Here is a 23807-nt window from a genome sequence, read left to right on the forward strand (position 1 = left end):
TTTTGTTTTTCAGTACTATGCTTTTATCATTCAGCCTACATTTGTAGCCTACCCTACATATTATAATCACAGATGACAAGGGATCTTTTCTAAGCACAACACATTTATTCAAAAACAATGGGAAAAAAAATGATTTTTCATGTTTGGCCGTGAATGTGTTGTATATTGATGTGCTGAAGAAAGAAGTGATCACCGCTGACAAGTCTTATCTTGCATTTAAAAAGGTTTATTTACAAGAAAGAACAATGTCAAACTCTTGCCGAATCTGAGAGAGCTTCTGGCCAATCGTCGAATCCCCTCTGCCATTCAGCTCCCACAGTCACCTTATATAGGATGGTCATCCCCGAGAACCCCCTTACACAAACAAAGCTTTAGGTTGTATGTCCTGGTTCGTTTTACGAACTGGCATCTGGTAAATGACCTTTTGACCTTTAACTTTATACACACTTCACAACCCCCAAACACAGGAAAGGGACAGAAGAGAAAAACAAGAAGATAATATACTACAAATGTGTTAACAACTGGTTTATTTTAACAGTTGAGTGAATGCAGTTTTAAACCTGAACCAACTCACCACACTAAACAAACTCAAGTGGGAGCTATGAAAAAAATATTTTCCCCTTAATTGTCATACTGCTTTGAAATAAATAAAAAAAGAAATACAAAATAAAATAAAATAAATAAATAAAATAAAAAGTTATAGCAGTGCATGGGCAATAAGATTAGACTACATCAGATCAAACTACTAGGCTGGGCCTACTGAAGCTGAGAATATACTGCACAATATTAATTGTCTTTAATATGAAACCAGATTAATCTTATTTTTAATTATGCATGAGTGCAAACAAATTCCGTGTCATCACACTTTTTTTCTCTCTCTCACTGTACTCCTGCAGTCTACTTGCTGCTGCTGGCTCATGAAACTTGGCATCTTTTTGCCTTCACAAGTGCATCGATATTAGGTGTCAAATCCTGAGTAGCAGCACATTTAACAGTGTCATTCAAGTGTTTATTTGTTAACCTTGAGCGCTACTTTGTTTTATTATTGTTCATTACGGAGAACACCTGTGCACAAAGATGAGTAGTCCCAAACATGGATAGAACCTTTGCAGCCATGGCTGTTAATTTGGGGTAACCTGGCACAAGATATTGATAAAACGTATCCAATCCCACGGATCCAAATTTATCCTTCATAGCGGAATTGCACTGCAAGTCAATAAGCTCAAGTTGAATGTCAGCTGGCATATCAGAAGGCTTCGCTGTAAATGGCGAGCGAAAAAAGACAAATTTGTTCTTAAGTTCACTGAATACCTGAAACCTCTGCTCACACTCTCGCAGCAAATCTGTTATGTTGTCTTTATTTTTTACCCAAATCATTATCGGGACAGTCCGGTGCCTTCGGACACACAGCTGTGAGACAAGAGAAATGCGCGGTGTCACCGTTCGATAGTTGTGTCTCCCACAGTGAGAGTTTCATCTTGAACGCACTTATGCTGTCGTAATATTGAGTGACAACTCTGTTACGGCCCTGCAATATAGTGTTAAGTGTATTCAAGTGTTGTGTAATATCAACCATAAACGCAAGATCCTGCACCCATTCCTTGCATTTAAGTTCCTTTACTGGACGTCCCTTCTTCTCCATGAACTGTCCAATTTCCCCTCGTAGCTCAAAGAAGCGCTTGAGTACTGCACCTCTGCTTAACCACCGCACGTCAGTGTGGTATGGTAGACCAGCATGAATGTCATTATCACTGAGAAATGTGTCAAACTGACGGTTATTTAGACCGCGCGCTCTGATGAAATTGACAGTTTTCACAACCACACTCATAACATGGTCCATTTGCAGTGTTTTACAACATTACGCCTCCTGGTGCAAAATACAGTGAAATGCCCAAAACTCTTGTCCTCCATTTGTGGTCTGTACTTTGTCACGGAATTTTGTGGCAACGCCTGCCTTTCTCCCGACCATTGATGGCGCACTGTCGGTAGCCAGGCTCACGGCACGGGACCAGTCCGCTCCCACCAAGTCCAGCGCTCTAAAGAGAGCGCTGAAAATGTCGTCTGCTGTTGTGGTGTCATTCATGAGCACCAATTCAAGCAGCTCCTCGGTGATGGTCAAAGTTTCATCAACACCTCTAATGAATATGGCCAGTTGAGCAATATCTGTGACATCGGTGCTCTCATCTATTGCAATTGAAAATGCGATAAATGACTTGATTTTCTCTTTCAGTTGGCTGCTCAAGTCATTTGAGAGTTCTGTCACCCGATCTGCGACAGTGTTCCTCGTTAGACTAATATTGGCAAAGCCAGGTCGCTTTTCAGGGCACACGACTTCTGCAGCCTTCAGCATGCATGTTTTTACAAACTCCCCATCAGAAAATGGCTTGGATGCCTGCACCAGCTTGTTGGCAATAATGTAGCTGGCTCTTACAGCCCCATCAGCGATAACGCGGCTGTGCGTAAAAAGAGACTGCTGTTTCTTCAGACCAGCGACCAATTTGTTTATCTCGTCTTTCCTTATTTGTCCTTTCAAGTGGTCATACTTGTCTTTATGATGAGTCTCGTGGCGCCGAATATTAAAATCTTTGAACACTGCAACTTGCTGATTACATACCAAGCACACTCGTTTTGGATTCACTTCTGTGAATAAATACTTCTCAATCCATTTCTCCTGGAAACCTCTGCACTCCGTGTCCACTCTTCTTCTTTTTTTTTTTTTGACAGTGCCATTTTGGGAAGAGTGTGTTGACCAATAACTTGTTTAGTAGTGGTGAATGGTGAAGCAAGATTGCCGGTTTATTTTTACTTGGACACATCACGTTGCGAATGTTTATTTCCTGTGACTAACTCGTGTCAGTGCCGCATGCTTGACGTGAGCGCTTTTACGCATTTACTGCCCTCTAGCGGCCGGAGGGAGCTTTTGGTTTGTATTTATTTTAAAAAATCACAACTTTTAATAGAAATGAGCTAGAGACTCGCTTCTTTTTTTGACATACTCGGATCAAATCACCCAACGGGCCGGGTCCGGCCCGCGGGCAGTATGTTTAACATGCCTGAGCTAGACCATTATGTACCTCAGAGGGAAATACGATAAAGAATCAGCCGCACATGATTAAACTACACGTGACACAAACATATTGATTATACAATGTGGATGAGGCTTAAACAAACCTTTACACACAGTTATGGGAGCATGTTGGTCTAATTTTTGTGTATTGTTTTCGCGCACGTACAGACGCACGTGCGACTACATGCGCGCACATGGAGTAACGTTACATCCATACGTAGTTCCGTGCATGCTCACGCACATACAAAAGAAACGATGGATGAAACAGGGCGATGACGTCATGGGATGTCTTCCTTTGATGATGTCCTCAATTGTTTTCCTTTGATGATGATGTCATGAAATGTTTTCCTTTGATCATGATGGCATAGAATCTTTGCCTTTGATCTTATTGAAAGTTTGTTTTATACAAACCAAGGTGGGTCCGTAGATTCTGTTAGACTTTCAAACTGAAAGCAAGCGAGACAAGCAAACACGGGTGTCTTACGAGGTGGTATGGTGTCAGTCACAAAAGCGGTACATATAAGTGGTCAAAATCAATATTGCATGTATTATGATGATGGAAATGTTCCTTTGTCCCCTGATGAAAATGAAAGGCTTACAGGACCTGGTATTCCCTGGCAGCCTCCCATTCAAGTACAAACCACGCCCGACCCTGCTAAACTTCCGAGATCAGATGACACTGAGTGTGTTCAGTGTGGAATGCCCTTAAGCCATTGTGTCAGTCACAAAAGAAGTATATATAAGTGGTCAAAATGATCATTGCATGTATTTTGATGATGTAAATGTTACCATTTCTCCTGATGAAAATGAAAAGCTTACAAAACCTGGTATTGTAAGGCGGTCTCTCCCGTCCAAGTACTAACCAGGCCCGACCGTGCTCAGCTTCCGAGTTCAGATGTGTTCAGGTTGGTATGGCCATAATCACTGTTAACTCTCACAAAAGCAGTATATATAAGTGGTCAAAATCATCATTGCATGTATTTTGATGATGTAAATGTTACCATGTCTCCTGATGAAAATGAAAGGCTTGCAGCACCTGGTATTCCAAGGCGGTCTCCCATCCAAGTACTAACCAGGCCCTACACTGCTGAGCTTCCGAGATCAGACGAGATCAGGCGTGTTCAGGTTGGTATGGCCATAAGCAATGTCAAACATCACTAAAGCAGTATATATAAGTAGTCGAGATGATCATTGCATGTATTTTGATGATGTAAATGTTACCATGTCTCCTGATGAAAATGAAAAGCTTACAGCACCTGGTGTTATCAGGCGGTCTCCCATCCAAGTACTAAACAGGCCCGACCGTGCTTAGCTTCCGAGATCAGACGAGATCGGGCTTGTTCAGGTTGGTATGGCCGTAAGCAATGCCAAACATCACTAAAGCAGCATATATAAGTGGTAAAAATGATCATTGCATGTATTTTGATGATGTAAATGTTACCATGTCTCTTGATGAAAATTAAAAGCTTACAGCACCTGGTATTCCCAGGCGGTCCTCCATCCAAGTACTAACCAGGCCCGACACTGCTTAGCTTCCGAGATCAGACGAGATCAGGCGTGTTCAGGGTGGTAAGGCCGTAAGCAAGGTTAGCTGTCACTAACGCGGTATATATAAGTGGTCAAAATCATCATTGCATGTATTTTGATGATGTAAATGTTACCATGTCTCCTGATGAAAATGAAAAGCTTCGAGCACCTGGTATTCCCAGGCGGTCTCTCGTCCAAGAACTAACAATGCCCGACCGTACTTAGCTTCCGAGATCAGACGAGATCAAGCATGTTCAGGGTGGTATGGCCGTAAGCAATGTCAAACATCACTAAAGCAGTATATATAAGTGGTCAAAATGATCATTGCATGTATTTTGATGATGTAAATGTTACCATGTCTCCTGATGAAAATGAATAGCTTACAGCACCTTGTATTCCCAGGTGGTCTCCCATCCAAGTAGTAACCAGGCCCGACCCTGCTTAGCTTCCGAGATCAGACGAGATCAGGCGTGTTCAGCTTAGTATGGCCGTAAGCAATGTCAAATGTCACTAAAGCAGTATGTATAAGTGGTCAAAATCATCATTGCATGTATATTGATGATGTAAATGTTACCATGTCTCCTGATAAGAATGAAAAGCTTACAGCACCTAGTATTCCCAGGCGGTCTCCCATCCAAGTACTAACCAGGCCCGACCGTGCTTAGCTTCCGAGATCAGACGTGTTCAGGTTGGTATGGCCGTAAGCAACGTCAAATGTCACAAACGCAGTATATATAAGTAATCAAAATCATCATTGCATGTATTTTGATGATGTAAATGTTACCATGTCTCCTGATGAGAATGAAAAGCTTACAGCACCTGGTATTCCCAGGCGGTCTCCTATCCAAGTACTAACCAGGCCCTACACTGCTTAGCTTCTCAGATCAGACGAGATCAGGCGTGTTCAGGGTGGTATGGCCGTAAGCAACTTAACTGTCACAAACGCAGTATATATAAGTGGTCAAAATGATCATTGCATGTATTTTGATGATGTAAATGTTACCATGCCTCCTGATGAAAATGAAAAGCTTACAGCAACTGGTATTCCCAGGTGGTTTCCCATCCAAGTACTAACCAGGCCCTACACTGCTTACCTTCTGAGATCAGACGAGATCAGGCGTGTTCAGGGTGGTCTGGCCGTAAGCAACTTTAACTGTCACAAACGCAGTATATATAAGTGGTCAAAATGATCATTGCATGTAATTTGATGATGTAAATGTTACCATGCCTCCTGATGAAAATGAAAAGCTTACAGCAACTAGTATTCCCAGGTGGTTTCCCATCCAAGTACTAACCAGGCCCGACCGTGCTTAGCTTCCGAGATCGGCCGTGTTCAGGTTGGTATGGCCGTAAGCAATGTCAAACATCACGAAAGCAGCATATATAAGTGGTCAAAATGATCATTTCATGTATTTTGATATAGAATCCGAAACCAACACACAAGTAACCCAGCTCGAATCGGCATACTACAAAAACGCATATAAGTGTCAATCATCATCATGTATTGATGATTAAATGTACATTCCCGAGAAATGAAGCTTACAGCACTGGTATTCCCAGGCGGTCTCCCATCCAAGTACTAACCAGGCCCTTAGCTTCCGAGATCAGATGAATCAGGCGTGTTCAGGGTGGTATGGCCGTAAGCAACGTTAACTGTCACAAACGCAGTTTATATAAGTGGTCAAAATCATCATTGCATGTATTTTGATGATGTAAATGTTACCATGTCTCCTGATGAAAATGAAAGGCCTATAGCACCTAGTATTCCCAGGCGGTCTCCCATACCAAGTACTAACCAGGCCCGACCTACTTAGCTTCCGAGATCAGACGTGATACGGCGTGTTCATGGTGGTATGGCCATAAGCAATGTGACTGTCACAAACGCAGTATATATAAGTGTCAAAATCATCATTGCATGTTTTTGATGATGTAAATGTTACCATGTCTCCTGATGAAATGAAAAGATTACAGCACCTGGTATTCCCAGGCGGTCTCCCATAAAAGTACTAACCAGGCCCGACCATGCTTAGCTTCCGAGATCAGACGAGATCGAGCTTGTTCAGGTGGTATGGCCGTAAGCAACGTCTAATGTCACTAAAGCAGTATATATTAGTGATCAAAATGATCATTGCATGTCTTTTGATGATGTAAATGTTACCATGTCCCCTGATGAGAATGAAAAGCTTACAGCACCTGGTATTCCCAGGCGGTCTCCCATCCAAGTACTAACAAGGCCCTGACCTGCTTAGCTTCCGAGATTTAGATGAGATCAAGCGTGTTCAGGTGGTATGGCCGTAAGCAACGTAATGGTCACTAAACGCAGTATATATAAGTGATCAAAATCATCATTGTATGTATTTTGATGATGTAAATGTTACCATTTCTCCTGTTTATAATGAAAAGCTTACAGCACCTGGTATTCCCAGGCGGTCTCCCATCCAAGTACTAACCAGGCTCTACCGTGCTTAGCTTCCGAGATCAGACGAGATCGGGCGTGTTCAGGGTGGTATGGCCGTAAGCAACGTTAAATGTCACTAACGCAGTATATATAAGTGATCAAATCATCCTTGCATGTATTTTGATGATGTAAATGTTACCATGTCTCCTGATGAGAATGAAAAGCTTACAGCACCTGGTATTCCCAGGCGGTCTCCCATCCAAATACTAACCAGGCCCTACACTGCTTAGCTTCCGAGATCAGATGAGATCAGGCGTGTTCAGGGTGTATGGCCGTAAGCAACTGTAACTGTCACAAACGCAGTATATATAAGTGGTCAAAATCATCATTGCATGTATTTTGATGATGTAAATGTTACCATGTCTCCTGATGAAAATGAAAAGCTTACAGCACCTGGTATTCCCAGGCGGTCTCCAGTCCAAGTGCTAACCAGGCCCTACCGTGCTTAGCTACCGAGATCAGACGTGTTCAGGATGTTATGGCAGTAAGTAATGGTGACTGTCACAAACGCAGTATATATAAGTGGTCAAAATCATCATTGCATGTATTTTGATGATGTAAATGTTACCATGTCTCCTGATGAAAATGAAAAGCTTACAGCAACTGGTATTCCCAGGTGGTTTCCCATCCAAGTACTAACCAGGCCAGACCGTGCTTAGCTGCCGAGATCGGCCGTGTTCAGGGTGGTATGGCCGTAAGCAATGTCAAACATCACGAAAGCAGCATATATAAGTGGTCAAAATGATCATTTCATGTATTTTGATGATGTAAATGTTACCATGTATCCTGATGAAAATGAAAAGCTTACAGCACCTGGTATTCCCAGGCGGTCTCCCATCCAAGTACTAACCAGTCCCGACCATGCTTAGCTTCCGAGATCAGACGAGATCAGGCGTGTTCAAGTTGGTATGGCCGTAAGCAATGTCAAATGTCACTAAATCAGTATATATAAGTGGTCAAAATGATCATTGCATGTATTTTGATGACGTAAATGTTACCATGTCTCCTGATGAGAATGAAAAGCTTACAGCACCTGGTATTCCCAGGCGGTCTCCGATCCAAGAACTAACCAGGCCCTACACTGCATAGCTTCCGAGATCAGACGAGAACAGCCGTGTTCAGGGTGGTTTGGCCGTAAGCAATGGTAACTGTCACAAACGCAGTATATATAAGTGGTCAAAATCATCATTGCATGTATTTTTGCTTTTGAGCTGAATCTTCTACAATGATACAGTCTGCCAGGAAGTAGAGTCAGAATGTAACAGGTAGATATGAATCAGAGAGAAAAACAAGGCGACCCGGTCCAACCAGGGTTTGGGTGTGATTTGTGTTTAAACTGAACACTGCCTGAGATTGGCTTATCGTGAAAGGCCTACTGCACCTTAGCCAATCATCATCACCTATGCGGACGTCACAGCTGTTTCAGCATGTCAATTTCAGCATATCAATTTCAACTTTTGCCTGTCTGAAAATTGCCGGACGGCTCTTGATGACTTTGACGCCGACTTTCTCGTTGGTTTTTGCAGCATTTGGTAACAAATTCGAAGCCGCCCTCTCTGAGGAAAGATTGCACTTTCAGGCAATTTCCCACAGTGCTCCCTACTGAGATATTCAGCTCTTTTGCTGTTTTGTTGGTTGCCATTGATGCTTGTTATTCGGGAAATGTTTTGTAAAACTTTGGACGAAAATCAATGAACCATGCTCTATTCAAGTGTGTTCCTTGTCTTGCTTGCAGTCAATTTGTAACTCTGAGAAGCACGAAAGAATGTACAGATCCACAGAGGCTTGTATAAACAAACTTTCAGTAAGATCAAAGGCAAAGATTCTATGCCATCATGGCCAAAGGAAAAGATTTGATGAAAGGACAGAATTCTATGACATCATGAAGGAAAACATTCTATGGCACATTCTATGTAAATTTTGTGAGGAGTGCGCTAGGAAGAGAGAGTGTGGGAAAGATTTTCCAAATTTCTTCTGTTTTCTGTGATCATTTTCTTTTCTCTCACTCTGGTTGTGTTTTCATTTAGGTTCCTCGATCAAAGTTTTCATTAACACCTTTCAATCTTGAGTGTCACATAGTGAGATCTATAACACTGCCGTCCGATGGTACTATTGATATGATAATATATGTCGTCAGATTTTGGCATGAGCAACCAAAATCACCACTACCACTCTTCTACCAACTGTATCAGTATTAGTAATAAATAGTAGTAGATGTAATTATTTTTGTACCTTTAACATATTTACTTTTATATAGTTTCTCTCCTTTGGTTTTGGTTTGTTTTTATCATTTTGCATTGTCTGTTAAACCTTCATTTCTCCACGGGGAATAACGTAAAATAGTCCTGCCTTATCTCTAATTCAAGATTCAAGTGATTCAGTACATCTAATGACAACTAACTGGGGTCTTTTTATTTTCATAGATCACTCTTTTATAACATGTCTCATAAAAAGTCCAGCATTAGAGCATAAACACTTAAATAAGAAGGGTGGCTCTTCGACTATAGTTGTAGTTGTACAACTATTTAACGCTGTACCAGTTCGCAGCATCACAACGGGCTACCACCTCAGACGTTGGGGTTTGCTGTATTGCCCGAAAGAAACGCAAAAACAGAACTAATTTACATAATACTTACATCATTGTGTAGTAAAGCCACAATTAGCGCTGTTAATAGGTTCCAGCTAGACCATTATGTACCTCAGAGGGAAATACGATAAAGAATCAGCCGCACATAATTAAACTACACGTGACACAAACATATTGATTATACAATGTGGATGAGGCTTAAACAAACCTTTACACACAGTTATGGGAGCATGTTGGTCTAATTTTTGTATATTGTTTTCGCGCACCTACAGACGCACATGCGACTACATGCGCTCACATGGAGTAACGTTACATCCGTACGTATTTCCCGGCATGCTCACGCACATACAAAAGAAACGATGGATGAAACAGGGCGATGACGTCATGGGATGTCTTCCTTTGATGATGTCCTCAATTGTTTTCCTTTGATGATGATGTCATGAAATGTTTTCCTTTGATCATGATGGCATAGAATCTTTGCCTTCATTACATCATCAAAATACATGCAATGATCATTTTGACGACTTATATATACTGCTTTAGTGACATTTGACATTGCTTACGGCCATACCAACCTGAACACGCCCGATCTCGTCTGATCTCAAGTACTTACATCATTGCATGTATTTTGATGATGTAAATGTTACCATGTCTCCTGATGAGAATGAAAAGCTTACAGCACCTGGTATTCCCAGGCGGTCTCCCATCCAAGTACTAACCAGGCCCGACACTGCTTTGCTTCCGAGATCAGACGAGATCAGGCGTGTTCAGGGTGGTATGGCCGTAAGCAATGGTGACTGTCACAAACGCAGTATATATAAGTGGTCAAAATCATCATTGCATGTATTTTGATGATGTAAATGTTCCCATTTCTCCTGATGAAAATGAAAGGCTTACAGCAACTAGTATTCCCAGACGGTCTCTCCATCCAAGTACTAACCAGGCCCGACCGTGCTTAGTTTTCCGAGATCAGACGAGATCGGCCGTGTTCAGGTTGGTATGGCCGTAAGCAATGTCAAATGTCACTAAAGCAGTATATATAAGTGGTCAAAATGATCATTGCATGTATTTTGATGATGTAAATGTTACCATGTCTCCTGATGAAAATGAAAAGCTTACAGCACCTGGTATTCCCAGGCGGTCTCCCATCCAAGTACTAACCAGGCCCAACCGTGCTTAGCTTCCGAGATCAGACGAGATCGGAGTGTTCAGGTTGGTATGGCCGTAAGCAATGTCAAATGTCACTAAAGCACTATATATAGATTGGTCAAGAATCATCATTGCATTGTATTTTTGATGATGAAAATGTTACCCAAGTCTCCATGATGAGAATGAAAAAGCTTTCATCACCTGTAATCCCAGGCGGAGTCGGTCTACCCACCAAGTACTAAATAGGCCGACGGAGGCTTACTTCCCGAGATCAGAAACGTGATTTCAGGTAGGTGATGTCCTGTAAGCAAGATGTCAAATGTCACTAATCAGTATATATAAGTGCTCAAAAATCATCATTGCATGTTTTTGATGATGTAAAAGTTACCATGTGTTCCAGATGAAAATGAAAAGCTACAGCACCGTGTATCCTAGCGGTCTCTCCCTATCCAAGTACTAGCCAGGCCCTACACTGCTTATCCTTCCGAGATCAGGAGATATCCCTATATCATAGGCGAGTTTCAGTTTGGTATGGCCGTACGCAATGGTAAATGTCAACAAACGCAGTATAATATACAGTGGTCAAAAATAATGATTTGCATGTTATTTAGATGATGTAAAATGTTACCATTTCTCCTGATGAAAAATGAAAAGCTTACAGCACCTGGTATTCTCCCAGGCGGTCTCCCATCCAAGTACCAAGCATCGCCCGACCGTGCATAGCTTCCCGAGATCAGACGAAGATCTGGGCCTGTTCAGGTTGGTATGAGCCGTAATGCAACGTCAGATGTCAATAAAGCAGTATATATAAGGTGAGAATCAAAATCATTCCTTGCATGTATTTTGATAGTTGTAAATGTACCAATGTCTCCTGAATGAGAATGAAAAGCTTACAGCAACCTGGTATTGCGCATCGGTCACTCCATCAGTACTAACCCAGGCCCGACAGTTGCATTAACTTTCCGAGATCAGACGAGATCAGGCGTGTTCAGGGATTGGTAATGGCCGTAAGCAAGGTCAATGTCACAAAAGAAGTATATATAGAGTGGTCAAAATGATCATTGCATGTATTTTGATAGATGTAAATGTTACCATTTACTCTGATGAGAATGAGAAAAGCTTACAGCACCTGGTATTCCCAGTGCGGTCTCTCCCATCTAAGTACTAACCAGGCCCTACACTGCTATAGTTTCCGAATGCGACGAGATTCAGGCGTGTTCAGTGGTATGGCCCGTAAGCAATTAGTCTAACACGTCACAAACGCAGAATATATAAGTGGTCAAAATGACATGCCATGTATATTGATGATGTAAATGTTACCATGTCTCCTGATGAAAATGAAAGGCTTAACAGCACCTAGAATCCCGGCGGTCTCTCACCCATCAATACTAACCAGTGGGCGAACAACCGTGCTCCTTTTGGTTTTGAGGTTTGTTTACTCATTTGCATTGTCTGTAAAACCTTCATTTCCTCTCTCTCCACCGGAATAACGTAAAATAAGTCCTCCTTAATCACTAATTCAAAGTTTCAAGTGATTCAGTACATCCTAATGAACAACTAACTGGGGTCTTTTATTTTCTCATAGATCACTTCTTTAAGATACAAGTCCCTCATAAAAATTTCCAAGCAATTAGAGCATAAACACCTCAAATAATGGTTAAGGTGACTCTTCGGCTATAGTTGTAGTTGTACAACATTTAACGCTGTAACCAGTTGGCAGCATTTGACAACGTGCTAAACCGGTTAGCCTGTTCCAAGAACAAACAGAAAAGCTTACAGCAATAAAAATGACAACAACAATCTACATCCGGTAAAACGTTCTTAATTGCTTGCCTAGGTAAACAAAGGTTAAATAAAAATAAAATACTACCATACAAACAGACACATTCTGACCACAAACATTGAATATGGCCGTTATCCACGTTAACTTATAGCCCCTTAGTTCGCCCCCACACCACCGTATGCTAACGACCACCGTTATCTCCACTGGGCCTCGTTTTCTTTCGGCGTCAGTTCAAAATTGTGACAACCGCAAATAATTGATGCAAAATACAAGTCAATGTTAGGAAACCACTTGTCAATATTTCTAAATGACAAATCTCGACAGCTCACACACGTCGGCTGCCACCTCAACCGTTGGGTTTGCTGTATTGCCCGAAAGAAACCAAAAACCGAACTATTTACATATAACTTACATCATTGGGTGTACGTAAAACAGCCACAAGTAGCGCAGTTCATAGGTATCCATGCAAGACCATTATGTACCTCAGATGGAAATTACGATAAAGAATCAGCCGCACAATGATTTAAACTACCCGTGACCAAACATATTGAATATAAAATGTGGATGAGGCTTCAACAAACCTTTTACACACATTTTATGGGAGCATCGTTGGTCCTAATTCTTGTGTGTTGTTTCGCGCACACGTACAGACGCACGTGCGTGACTACATGCGCGCACACTGGAGTAACGTTACATCCATACGTAGTTCCGTTGCATGCTCCACGCACATACAAAATGAAACGATGGATGAAACAACCAGTCGATGACGGTCATGGATGTCTTCCTTGAGATGTCCTCATTGGTTTTCCTTAGATGATGATGTCATGAAATGTTTTCCTTTGATCATGAATGCATAGAAACTTGTCCTTTTAGATCTTATTGAAAGTTTTGTTTTATACAAACTAGGTGGGTCCGTAAGATTCTGTTAGACTTCAAACTGAAACTCCAGGCTGTTTTCAGGATGGTAATGGCCGTAAGCCAACGTTAACTTTCACATAAACCCTCAAGTATATATAAAGTGTCAAAATCCTCATTGCAGTATTATTGATGTTATGTAAATGTTAGCCATGTCCCCTTGATGAAAAATGAAAGGCTTACAGCACCTAGGTATGCCCAGGCGGTCTCCCATCCAAGTACAAACCAGGCCCTACACTGCTTATCTTCCCGAGATCAGACGAGATCCAGGCGTGTTCTGGGTGTGGATGGCCATCAAGCAATGGTGACTGTCACAAACGCAGTAATATATAAGTAGGTCAAAATCATCATTGCTTATAATTGATTATGTAAATGTTACCATGTCTCCTTGATGAATGATAGGCTTACAGCACCTAGTATACCCAGGGCGGTCTCGCCGATCCAAGTACTAACCAGGCCCTACGTGCTTACTGCCGAGATCAGACGAAATCTGGCTGTTCAGGTTGGTATGGCCGTAAGCAACGTCAAATGACACTAAAGCAGTATATATAAGTATCAAAATCATCCTTTGCATGTATTTTGATGATGTAAAAGTTACCATGGTCTCCTGAAGAGAATGGAAAAAAGCTACAGCACCATGGTATTCCGAGGCGCTCTCGCCATCCAGTACAAACCAGCCCTGACCGGCTTAGCATCCGAGATCAACAGATCAGGCGTGTTCAGGTTGGTATGGCCGTAAAGCAATGTCAAATGTCACTAAAGAAGTATATATAGAGTGGGTCAAAATGATCATTGCATGTATTTGATGATGTAAAATTTACCATGTCTCCGATGAGAATGAAAAGCTTACAGCCACCTGGTATCCCAGGCGTGGTCTCCCATCCAAGTACTAACACAGGCCCTACACTCTTAGCTTCCGAGATCAGGAGAGTTTTCAGGGTGGTATGGCCGTAAAGCAAGGTAACTGTCACAAACAGTATATATAAGTGGTCCAAAATGATCGATTGAGCATTATATTGATGATGTAAATGTACCATCGTCCTCCTATTGAAAAGGAAAGAGGCTATACAGCAACCTAGTATTCCCGATGCGGTCATCCCATCAAGTAACAACACCAGGCCCAACGTGCTTAGCTACCCGAGATCAGACGATATGGCGTGTTCAGGTTGTTATGGCCGAAAGCAACGTTAAACTTCACAAACGCAGCTATATATAGGTTGTCAAAATGATCATTGCAAATGTATTTTGATGAATGTCAATGATTACCAGGTCCTCTGATGAAAATGAAAGGCTTACAGCACCTAAGTAGTCCCAGGCGGTCTCCATCCAAGTACTACCCAGGCCCGAACCTGGTGCTTCAGCTTCCGAGATCAGACAGAATCTGGCCTGTTCAGTTCTGGTATGGGCCGAAAACCACGTCAATGGTCACTAAAGCATATATATAAGTGGTCAAAATGATCAATGCATGTAATTTGATGAATGTTAAATGTTACAATGTCCTCCTGAGATGAGAATGAAAAGCTTACAGCACCTGGTATTTCCCAGGCGGTCGTCCCATCCAAGTCTAACCAGGCCCTACACTCTTAGCTACCAGACAGACGAGATCAGCGTGTTCTTTTTTATTTTTTTTTCTATTTTTATTAGTCTTCAAATCACAATGACACGATCACGCAACTTTTGGCACATAGATCAGAAAAGAACAAACCTATCATAGTTCTCATTGAATTGTATCAAAAGAAAAAACCTTCTCAAACATTCAAACTAAATTAAAAAGTACAAATCCAAATCTTACCATTCAATAGAAACTTCTCCCTTTTTTCGCCATCACAAAAAAAACTTATTCCCACACATGAAAAATTCATTCACCTCCTCTCCCCCATACTTGCAGTCATTTCAATATCTCTTTTCAATTAAGTCTTAAACAAATCTTTAATTTGTACAATTCTCCCTTCAAAATGAACATAATTCGCTTCTATATACAACCGCCAATCTGGCATGGCTCAAAGTGTAGTTAATTAACCAAAAATTCACAGTCTTTTTCTTTTTCATGTAAACCAAGACAGAAAGAGCCTTCCTCCACCCCTCCCTTCAGCTCTGACCCAAGTCGCCAATGTTCCTCAAAGTTATTTCAGGAAATCAAAGAAATCAACTAACTCAAAACAAATCTAAAAAAAAGTGGCAAAAAACTCCTCATTAGACACATTACATACATCACCACATTTGCAACTTACAGCATTATTTATTTTTATGAAACAACCCTACATTCGTATATTTACTGTTATGTTTTTATAAGGAAATCGTTATTTCACACTCGATACTGTTATATTTATTGTCCCATTCAAAAACCAAATCTCCTTAACATCCAAATCATGTGAACACAGCCAGCCCAAACTTTCTTCCTCTGCTGCTGCTCTTTTATCACATCACTATTAACCATTCATATACCTTTTTCAACCTTCACATTTCAAAGAGGCATTTCTTTCTCTTTTTTCAATCACATACATCTTTGGTGTACGCTTGTCTTGCTTAATCACACAGTCTCTTTAATAATGTTTTGTCCATTCCAGGTAAAACTACTTTTAATCCGCTCATCATATTCCGGCTGACTTTTTCCTTTGCTTTCCATACCAACTAAATCATTCACAGAAATCATAATACAATTCAATCTCAAAAACCCCTGGATGACCTCATAAATAATATCCTTGACTTGTTTTAATATTTGCCACATGAATTGTGGCTCCATACATGACTTTTATTATATATTTAAAATTCTCATTGAGAAAAACAAGGTAGGTAAACAAACATTTTGCCAACCTCATCACATCATATTCTACATTTGGTAGAAATATTCTCCACGCTCAAACCACCTCCCCTGTAAAAACTCTGGAGATTCTAGCTTGTCAGTTGATTGATTAAAACGCCATAAACAAACCTTAGTCACCGATCCCACCCCACTTCATCCACCATAGTTCCCTTAAAAAACTCCTTTCATCCATATTCAATCCACGCTCCAGTATTTGTTGGATACGTTCTTACCTTTATTGCCGTTCTTTTCCATTTCCAAATCAATGAGCTCACCCACCCTCCTCCTCTTCTTCCCTATCCAAAGAAGTTTTTTGTTGCAATTTTTTTCTTTTTATTTTTTTTGTTTTTTTTCTTTTCCCCCCACCCACCCCCACCACCCCCCCCCCACCCACCCCCGCCCCCCCCCAGCCCGACGGGGGGGCCCCGGGGGGGGGGGTGGGGGGGGGGGGGGGGGGGGGGGGGGGGTGAGGAAAAAAAGGGGGGTAAAAGAAAAAAAAAATGGGGGGGGGTATTAAAAATAAAAAAAAAGAGAAAACACCACCTTTTTTCCCACCCCCACCAAACCCACCCCCACCCCCTGACTCAGGCCCCCCCGACGGTTTTTTCACCCCCACCCCCCCACCCCACCACCCCAACCCAACCACACCCCCCCCCAACCCACCACCCCCCTGAGCCTCAGACCCGTCTTGCCCCTCACGCCTGCCCCCCCCGGGGGGGGGGGGGGGGGGGGGGGGGGGGGGGGGGGGGTTGGGGGGGGGGTGGGGGGGGGGTATACCCCCTCCCCCCCCCCCCCCTCCCCCCCCCCCGTCCCCCTGAAAGGGAAAAAAAAATTTTTAAAAAAAAAAAACACACCCCCCACCACACCCAACACCCCACCCTACCCCACCCCCACCACCCCCCCCACCCCCCCCCCACCCCCATTTTTCTACCAATACAACCCACCCCCCCCCCCACCACCCCCCCACACTCACCCCCCCCCCCCCCCCCCACCCCCCCACCCCCACCCCCCCCAACCCCCCCCAAAACCACAAAAACCCCCCCCCCTGCCAACGCCCCCCCAACCCACAAACACCACCCCCACCCCCCCCCCCCCCCCCCCAACCCCCCCACCCCCACCAACCCACCCCCGCCGCCCCCCCCCCCCCCCCCAACACCCTCACCCCGCAACCCCCTCACCCCATCCCTCTGTGGGGCCCTCCTCCCCATTTTCAACCACCCAAACCCCCACACCCCCACCCCCCCCCCCACCCCCCCACCCACCACCACCCACCCCGCCCACCCCACCCCCCCCACCCCCCCCCCCACCCAACCCCCACCCCCCACACCCCCCCCCCCCCCCCACCCAACCCCCCCCCCCCTTACCACCTCTCCAAACATCCACCCCCACACCCCCCACACCCCCCCCCCACCCCGCCCCACCAACCCCCACCACGATCGCCCCTAGATACGGGCCACCCACTGTGTTTGGTATTTTCCCCAACCCCCCACCCCCCCCCCCCACCCACCCCCCCCACCACCCCCAACCCCCACCCCCCCCCCCCCCCCCCCACCCCCCCCCCCCCACCCCACCACCCCCAACCCCCCCCCCCCCCCCCCGCCCCACTCCCACACCCCCAACCCCCCCCCCCCCCCCCCCAACATGCATCACCCCAACCCCCACACCACGCGCCCCACCACCCCACCACCCAACCCACCCAACCGCCTCCCCACCCCCCCACAAAACACCCTCGAGACTTCGAGTTGGGGGGGGGGTGGGGGGGTGGGTCCCCCCCCCCCCCCGACCCCCCGCCCCACCCCCGCCCCCCCCAGCCCCCCCACCCTCCTATTGTTTTTTTCGTTTTTCCCACCATCCCCCCCCACCCACACCCCCGCCCCCCCACCCCACCAAACCACACACCCACCCCCCACACCCCACCTCCTCGGGGGGGGGGGGGGGGGAGGGAAAACCCCCCCCCCCCCCCCCCCCACCTGGGGGGGGGGGGGGGGGGCCCCCCCCCCCCCGCCCGAGCCACCCCCCCCCCTGGGGGGACCCGGTTGTTTGGGTTCACCCAGGGGGGGGGGGGAAAATAAACCCCAGCCCCCCGCCCCCCCCCCAAGAGGGGGGGGGCCCCCCCACCAAATGTGGGGCCACCCCCCCCCCCCCCCCCCCCCCCCCCCCCCATATTTTTCTTTAGCCTGCGCAACCCAAACCCCCCTACCCCTAGCCCCCGGTGGGGGTGGGGGTCCCCCACCCCGCATTTTTTTTATTTTCGCAACCACACACCCCCCCCCAACCCACCCCCCCCCCCACCCCCCCCCCCCCAACACCCCCCCCACCCAAACCCCCCCCCAAAAACCCCCTCCAACTCCCTGCGCCTTTTTTTTCTCCAGCACACCCACCCCCCCCCCCACCCCCCCACCCCCCCCCCCCCTCACGCCGCGTGGCATTCCGTGCCCTTTTTTTCCACCCCCCCACACCCCACACCCCAAAACCCAAACCCCCCCCCCCCCACAACCACCCCCCCCCCCCCCCCCAAAACAAAACCCCCCCCCCCCGCAACAACATCCCCCCCACCCACCCCCCACGCCCCCCCCCTCCCCTCGCCCCCCCCCCCCCACCCCTTTTTTTTTGTCCCAACCCACACCCCCCCGCCCCCCCACACCCCCCCCCCCCCTCCCCCCACCCCCCACCCCACTCCTCCCTTTCTCTATCGAGCAAGGAAGTATTTCCCCCCCCCCACCCCCCCACCCCCCCACCACACCCCCCCCACCCACCTCCAACCCCAAAACCCCCCCCCAAACCCCGCCCCCCACCCACCCCCCCCAAATCACCCCCCCCACCCCCTTTTTCCACCCCCCTCCCACACACCCCACACCAACCCCCCACCCCCCCACCTCGTCCCGCATTTTCTTATTCCACCCGCAACCAAACACCACCCAACTCCACCCCCGCCCCCCCACCCCTCCCACAAACCGCCAAACCCACCGCCGCCACCCACCGCCCCCCTCCACCCCCCCCCCCCACCCACCTGCCATCCTCCCATGCCCCCCCCCCGCCCCTCCCCTGCCCAGTGGGGGGGGGGGGGTGGCTCTCCCCCCCATCCCAAAATTTTTTTTCCCCCACACCCACCCCCCCCCCCCCCACACACCACCACAAAAACCCAACACCCCCACACCAACAACCACCCCCCCCACCCCCCCACCCCCCCCCCCCCCCACAAAACCCCCACCCCCAACCCACCCCCCAACATCCCCCCCCCCCCCCCCCACCACCCCCCCCAACCACCCCCCCCCCACCCTTTATCTACGTTGCTTGTGTATTTGGGATCCCGGGGGGGGTGGAGGGGGGGGGGGGGGGGAGAGGCGGTTGGGGTAGGTGCCGCCCCCCCCCCCCCGGGGGGGCTTCGACCATCGCCCCACGCCCGGTTATTTTTTCCCACACCCCCACACCCCCACCACCAAACACCCACCAACCCCAAACACCCCAACCCCCCCCCCCCCCCCACCCCCCCCCCAACCCACCCCCCACCCCCCCCCCCACACCAACACAAACCCCCCCCCCCCCACCCCCACCACCCCCCCCCTCCCCCCCCCCCCCCCGCCCCCCCCCATCCCCTCCCCCTTCTCCCCCCCCCCCCCCCCCCCAAATTTATATTTCCCCCCACAACCCCACCCCCCCCCGCCCCCCCCCCAACTCCCCCCCCAACCCCACCCCCCACCCCCCCACCCCCCCGCCCCCCCCACGACCCCCCACAACGCCCTCTCACCCCCCCGCCCCCCCCCTCGGGGGGACCACCCCTGCAGGGGGGGGGGGAAAAAAAAAAAAAAAAATGGGGGGGTTGTGTAGAAAAAAAAAAAAAGAAAAAAAAAATAAAAAACATCCCCACCCCCCTCCCCCCCCTCCCGCCCCCATCACACCCCCCCCGGGAGGGGGGGGGGGGAAAAAAAAATTTTCTTTTTCACCCAACACATACACCCCCAACAAACCCCCCACCCCAACCCCCCCCCCCCCACCACCCCACCCACCCCCCCCACACCCCCCCCCCCCCCACCCCCCGCCCCCCCCCCCCCCCCCCCCCCCCCCCCCCCCCCCCCCCCCCCCACCCCCCCACCCCACCCCCCCCCCCCACCCACCCCCCCCCCCCCCCCCCCCCCACCCCCCCACCCACCCCACAGTCTGCCTCATCCTCTACTTGCACCTCCCCCGTCCCCCCCCCCTCGGGCCCCCCCCCTTTTTATTTCCCCCCCACCACCCCACCCCCCACCAACCCACCCCCCCCCCCCCACCCAACGCCCCCACCCCAAACCCCCCCCACCCCCCACCCCTCCCCACCGCCCCGCGCCTTTTCCCACCCCACCAATCTCCCCTCCAACTCCACACCAATACCAGCCCCGGCCCCCCCACCACCCCCCAAACACCCCCCCCACCCCCCCACCACCACCCAACCCCCACCCCCCAACCCCCCCCGCCCCCCCCCCCCCACAACCCCCCCCCCACCACACCCCCCACCCCCCCCCCCCCCCCCCCACACCCCATCAAACACCCACCCCACCCCACCCCCCACCCCCCACGAAAGCCACCACCCCACACCCCCCCCCCCCACTCAACCGATTTTTCCCCCCCCCACACCCCCGCCCCCCCCACACCCCCCAAAACCCCCCCACCCCCACAGGGCCCCAGTTTTTTCCCCACCCCCCTCCCCCCCTCCCCCCAACCCCACTTGTTTTTCCCCCCTCCCCAACCCACACCCCACCCAAACCCTACCCACCCCCCCACCCCTGCTTTTTTTCTTTGTTTCACCCTTTTTTTTTTTTATTTCCCCCCCACCAACCTAACCGCCCCCGACACCCACCCCCCACCCCCCCCACCCCCCCACCCCCGCCCCCACCCCGCCACCCCCCCCCCGCCCCCCCCCCCCCCACCCCCCCACCCCCAGCCACCCCCCCCCACCCCCAACACAAAACCAACCCCCCACCTCCCCCCACCCCCCTTTCCCCCCCAAAAGCCACCCAGCCCCACCCCACCCCACACACACCAAAACCACACACCCACCACCCAAACCACCCCCCCCCCCCCCCGCCCCCCCCCCCCCCCCCACCACCGCACCACCCACCAACCCCCCCCCCACCCCCACCCCCACACAACCCCACCCCCTTTGTTAGTGTTGGTTTTTGTTGTTTTGTTGCTGTCCCTCTTTTAGCCTCCCCACCACCCATCCCCCACACACGCCACCACCCCCCCACCCCCCCACCCCCCCCCAACCCACACCCACCCTTCATCACACACCCACGACCCATTACCCCTCCGAATATAAAGTCCACAAAATAGTTTTTGTTTAACAACATTCATAACCCCACTCTGGCATGTCTAATCACTCTCATCACATACACCACCAAACTGAGAATAACAAATTATTCACCACCTCACTTTTCCTTTCAGTTTAAGTTTTCTCCCCTCCATATGTACATACTGTTTTATCTTTATAATCATCCAGTCATGTCTCATCTCTAGCCTCTTTGCCTTGAGCCACCCCCAGACACACTCCCAATCACCCTTCAGTATTCTCCTCCACCTTAAGCCCAATTCTATCCTCAACTAAATTTCCAATGTACATGATCACTGATTATTTAGTTTGTTGATTTTGGCTCCTGATGCCCGTCATAATTTTTCTAATTATCTGTATGCACCCTTTTCACACTGTTGTTGTCCCTGACCGTTATAGTTGTTGTCGTCTGCATATTGATTGAAGACACAGGTCCCTCCATAGACAAACTTGAACACCTTTTCAACCTCCTGGTCAGTTATTTGATCAGCATCCGCCAGGGGTTCAACACTATTGCATACAGTAGTGCTGACAGGGGACATCCCGGTCTCACTGATCTCATCCACATCGAAAAGGTTTTTCAAGACACCGTTTACCTCCACTCGGCTCTTGGCACTGTCATACATCCTCCTTTACCCATCCACCAACCTCCTCCCCCAACCCAACTTTCTCCAGTACACTAAACAGGAATCGTGGTCTATCTCCCTATCAAAGGGCCTTATATTCCAATCTATTCCAGCACTAGCACTCCCCTTCCCATCCTCTTTCATGTGTTCTATTGAATCTCTGATTGTGGCTATTGTGTCAGCAAGTCCTCCGGGTATGCTGTAACTCTGCGTGTTCTGTACAATGTACCCTAACACTCCCTTCATCCTATTTTTCCAGACTTTAGTTAGTATCTTATAATCTAATTTATCAAACTTAATTGGCCTGTATTTTCCAATCTAACCTACTTCCCTTTCTTTTATGTATATTATTTGTGCTATTACACCCTCCCGCCATCCTATTCACACTTGCCCTGTTCTCTCATCCCCTATTGAATAACATCCTACCAAATTTGCGCTAACCCACATTTGTAACGCTTTGGTTACCATTCGATTCCCTATCACATCGACACCTGGACTCTTTCCACTTTTCAATGCCTACCTATGGCCTCTATCACCTCCTTTCTCATTTATGTCTCTATCATCACCATTCCCTATCCTCTTCAACCAGTTTCCTTTCTACACTTTCCATCACTTCATTTATGCTTTCCTTGATCTAGTCCCCTTTCTTATAGAGATCCCCATAAAATTCTTGAACCTCCTTTCAGAATCTCCACATAATCTACTATCTTCCTCTCCGTTTTTGTCATTAATTCCTTTATGTGTATGTTCTATTCTGTTTTTCTTTTCTCTAACCCCAAAAAATATCCTGTCAACCTTTCAACCTTCAAATGCATATTTTGTGCTTTACTTCTCAGAATCAGCTCCTCTACATTTCTCCGTCTCAAACCTCTCTACCTTCATCTTTGTCCCCAAATCATTGTTTATCATAATAAAAACAACCATCCTCATTTCTGCTCTACTTAACTCTGCCTTCAATTTTTTGTTTCTCAGAGCCTTTTCCCTCCTTCATCATTTTCCTTATCTTTCTTACTAATCATACAAATACAAATATTGTTTAATCAAGTTTTTATCTTCTCCATCGTTCCCTATGCGTTCGTCTAAGCCTGTCAGTTTCTTTATACACTCCTCTTCTCCCTATTCTCTCGTCTAAGCAAAATCCATAATCTGTATCTTGTAACTCCATCTTCTTCAATTAATCCTGCGTTTAATATCCACATCCAACTCTAGTCCTCTACTGTCTCCACTCTTAATTCGAAACATGACCCCATCATGGTCCACAGAGCTATTTCTTTGTGCTTTATTTTGTCGATGTACCCAATAATGCTACTTTGCACCAACACCAAATTTTTCTATTCTACTATTGTTTTTAGAACCCCAACTCTCATCTGCTCCTTGTCTATCTCTCTTCTCTTCTGAGTTTACTCTCTCCTCCATGCATCTATAAGCCCCTTTTCTTTTCATCAGCTCGGAACAGCAAAGTTTCTCGATCTTTCCCATCAAAAATCCAACTCCCTTACTACATCTAGAAACACTACATTTATATTGAATTCCCCAACTTATACACAATCCCTGCGATTATATTTTTAAGTTCTCTAATAATGCAAC

At 47.6% G+C, this 23807-nt stretch overlaps 8 non-coding genes and 11 pseudogenes across 8 annotated transcripts; all 19 read right to left on the bottom strand.

Annotated features, from left to right (window-relative positions):
* Positions 1-4091: 4091 nt before the first annotated feature.
* On the bottom strand, positions 4092-4210 carry LOC125001737 (annotated as a pseudogene).
* Positions 4211-4311: 101 nt separating this feature from the next.
* LOC125001608 lies at positions 4312-4430 on the bottom strand (annotated as a pseudogene).
* Positions 4431-4531: 101 nt separating this feature from the next.
* On the bottom strand, positions 4532-4650 carry LOC125003032. Its single transcript, XR_007111901.1, has one exon. It is a non-coding gene; the product is annotated as a 5S ribosomal RNA (ribosomal RNA).
* Positions 4651-4971: 321 nt separating this feature from the next.
* Positions 4972-5090, bottom strand: LOC125001703 (annotated as a pseudogene).
* Positions 5091-5191: 101 nt separating this feature from the next.
* On the bottom strand, positions 5192-5300 carry LOC125002370 (annotated as a pseudogene).
* Positions 5301-5401: 101 nt separating this feature from the next.
* On the bottom strand, positions 5402-5520 carry LOC125003183. The gene has a single exon (XR_007112048.1). It is a non-coding gene; the product is annotated as a 5S ribosomal RNA (ribosomal RNA).
* Positions 5521-5620: 100 nt separating this feature from the next.
* On the bottom strand, positions 5621-5739 carry LOC125003301. Its single transcript, XR_007112160.1, has one exon. It is a non-coding gene; the product is annotated as a 5S ribosomal RNA (ribosomal RNA).
* A 101-nt stretch (positions 5740-5840) lies between these two features.
* Positions 5841-5949, bottom strand: LOC125002730 (annotated as a pseudogene).
* A 391-nt stretch (positions 5950-6340) lies between these two features.
* On the bottom strand, positions 6341-6459 carry LOC125002739 (annotated as a pseudogene).
* Positions 6460-6556: 97 nt separating this feature from the next.
* LOC125001712 lies at positions 6557-6674 on the bottom strand (annotated as a pseudogene).
* A 101-nt stretch (positions 6675-6775) lies between these two features.
* On the bottom strand, positions 6776-6894 carry LOC125001715 (annotated as a pseudogene).
* A 101-nt stretch (positions 6895-6995) lies between these two features.
* On the bottom strand, positions 6996-7114 carry LOC125003182. Its single transcript, XR_007112047.1, has one exon. It is a non-coding gene; the product is annotated as a 5S ribosomal RNA (ribosomal RNA).
* A 100-nt stretch (positions 7115-7214) lies between these two features.
* LOC125001298 lies at positions 7215-7332 on the bottom strand. The gene has a single exon (XR_007111560.1). It is a non-coding gene; the product is annotated as a 5S ribosomal RNA (ribosomal RNA).
* Positions 7333-7643: 311 nt separating this feature from the next.
* LOC125002783 lies at positions 7644-7752 on the bottom strand (annotated as a pseudogene).
* Positions 7753-7853: 101 nt separating this feature from the next.
* LOC125003190 lies at positions 7854-7972 on the bottom strand. The gene has a single exon (XR_007112055.1). It is a non-coding gene; the product is annotated as a 5S ribosomal RNA (ribosomal RNA).
* Positions 7973-8073: 101 nt separating this feature from the next.
* LOC125002510 lies at positions 8074-8192 on the bottom strand (annotated as a pseudogene).
* A 2117-nt stretch (positions 8193-10309) lies between these two features.
* On the bottom strand, positions 10310-10428 carry LOC125001469. Its single transcript, XR_007111691.1, has one exon. It is a non-coding gene; the product is annotated as a 5S ribosomal RNA (ribosomal RNA).
* A 101-nt stretch (positions 10429-10529) lies between these two features.
* LOC125002792 lies at positions 10530-10650 on the bottom strand (annotated as a pseudogene).
* Positions 10651-10751: 101 nt separating this feature from the next.
* Positions 10752-10869, bottom strand: LOC125003105. Its single transcript, XR_007111972.1, has one exon. It is a non-coding gene; the product is annotated as a 5S ribosomal RNA (ribosomal RNA).
* Between the last annotated feature and the right edge of the window lie 12938 nt (positions 10870-23807).

The sequence above is a fragment of the Mugil cephalus genome, chromosome 23 (assembly GCF_022458985.1).
Source record: "Mugil cephalus isolate CIBA_MC_2020 chromosome 23, CIBA_Mcephalus_1.1, whole genome shotgun sequence".
NCBI lineage: Eukaryota > Metazoa > Chordata > Actinopteri > Mugiliformes > Mugilidae > Mugil > Mugil cephalus.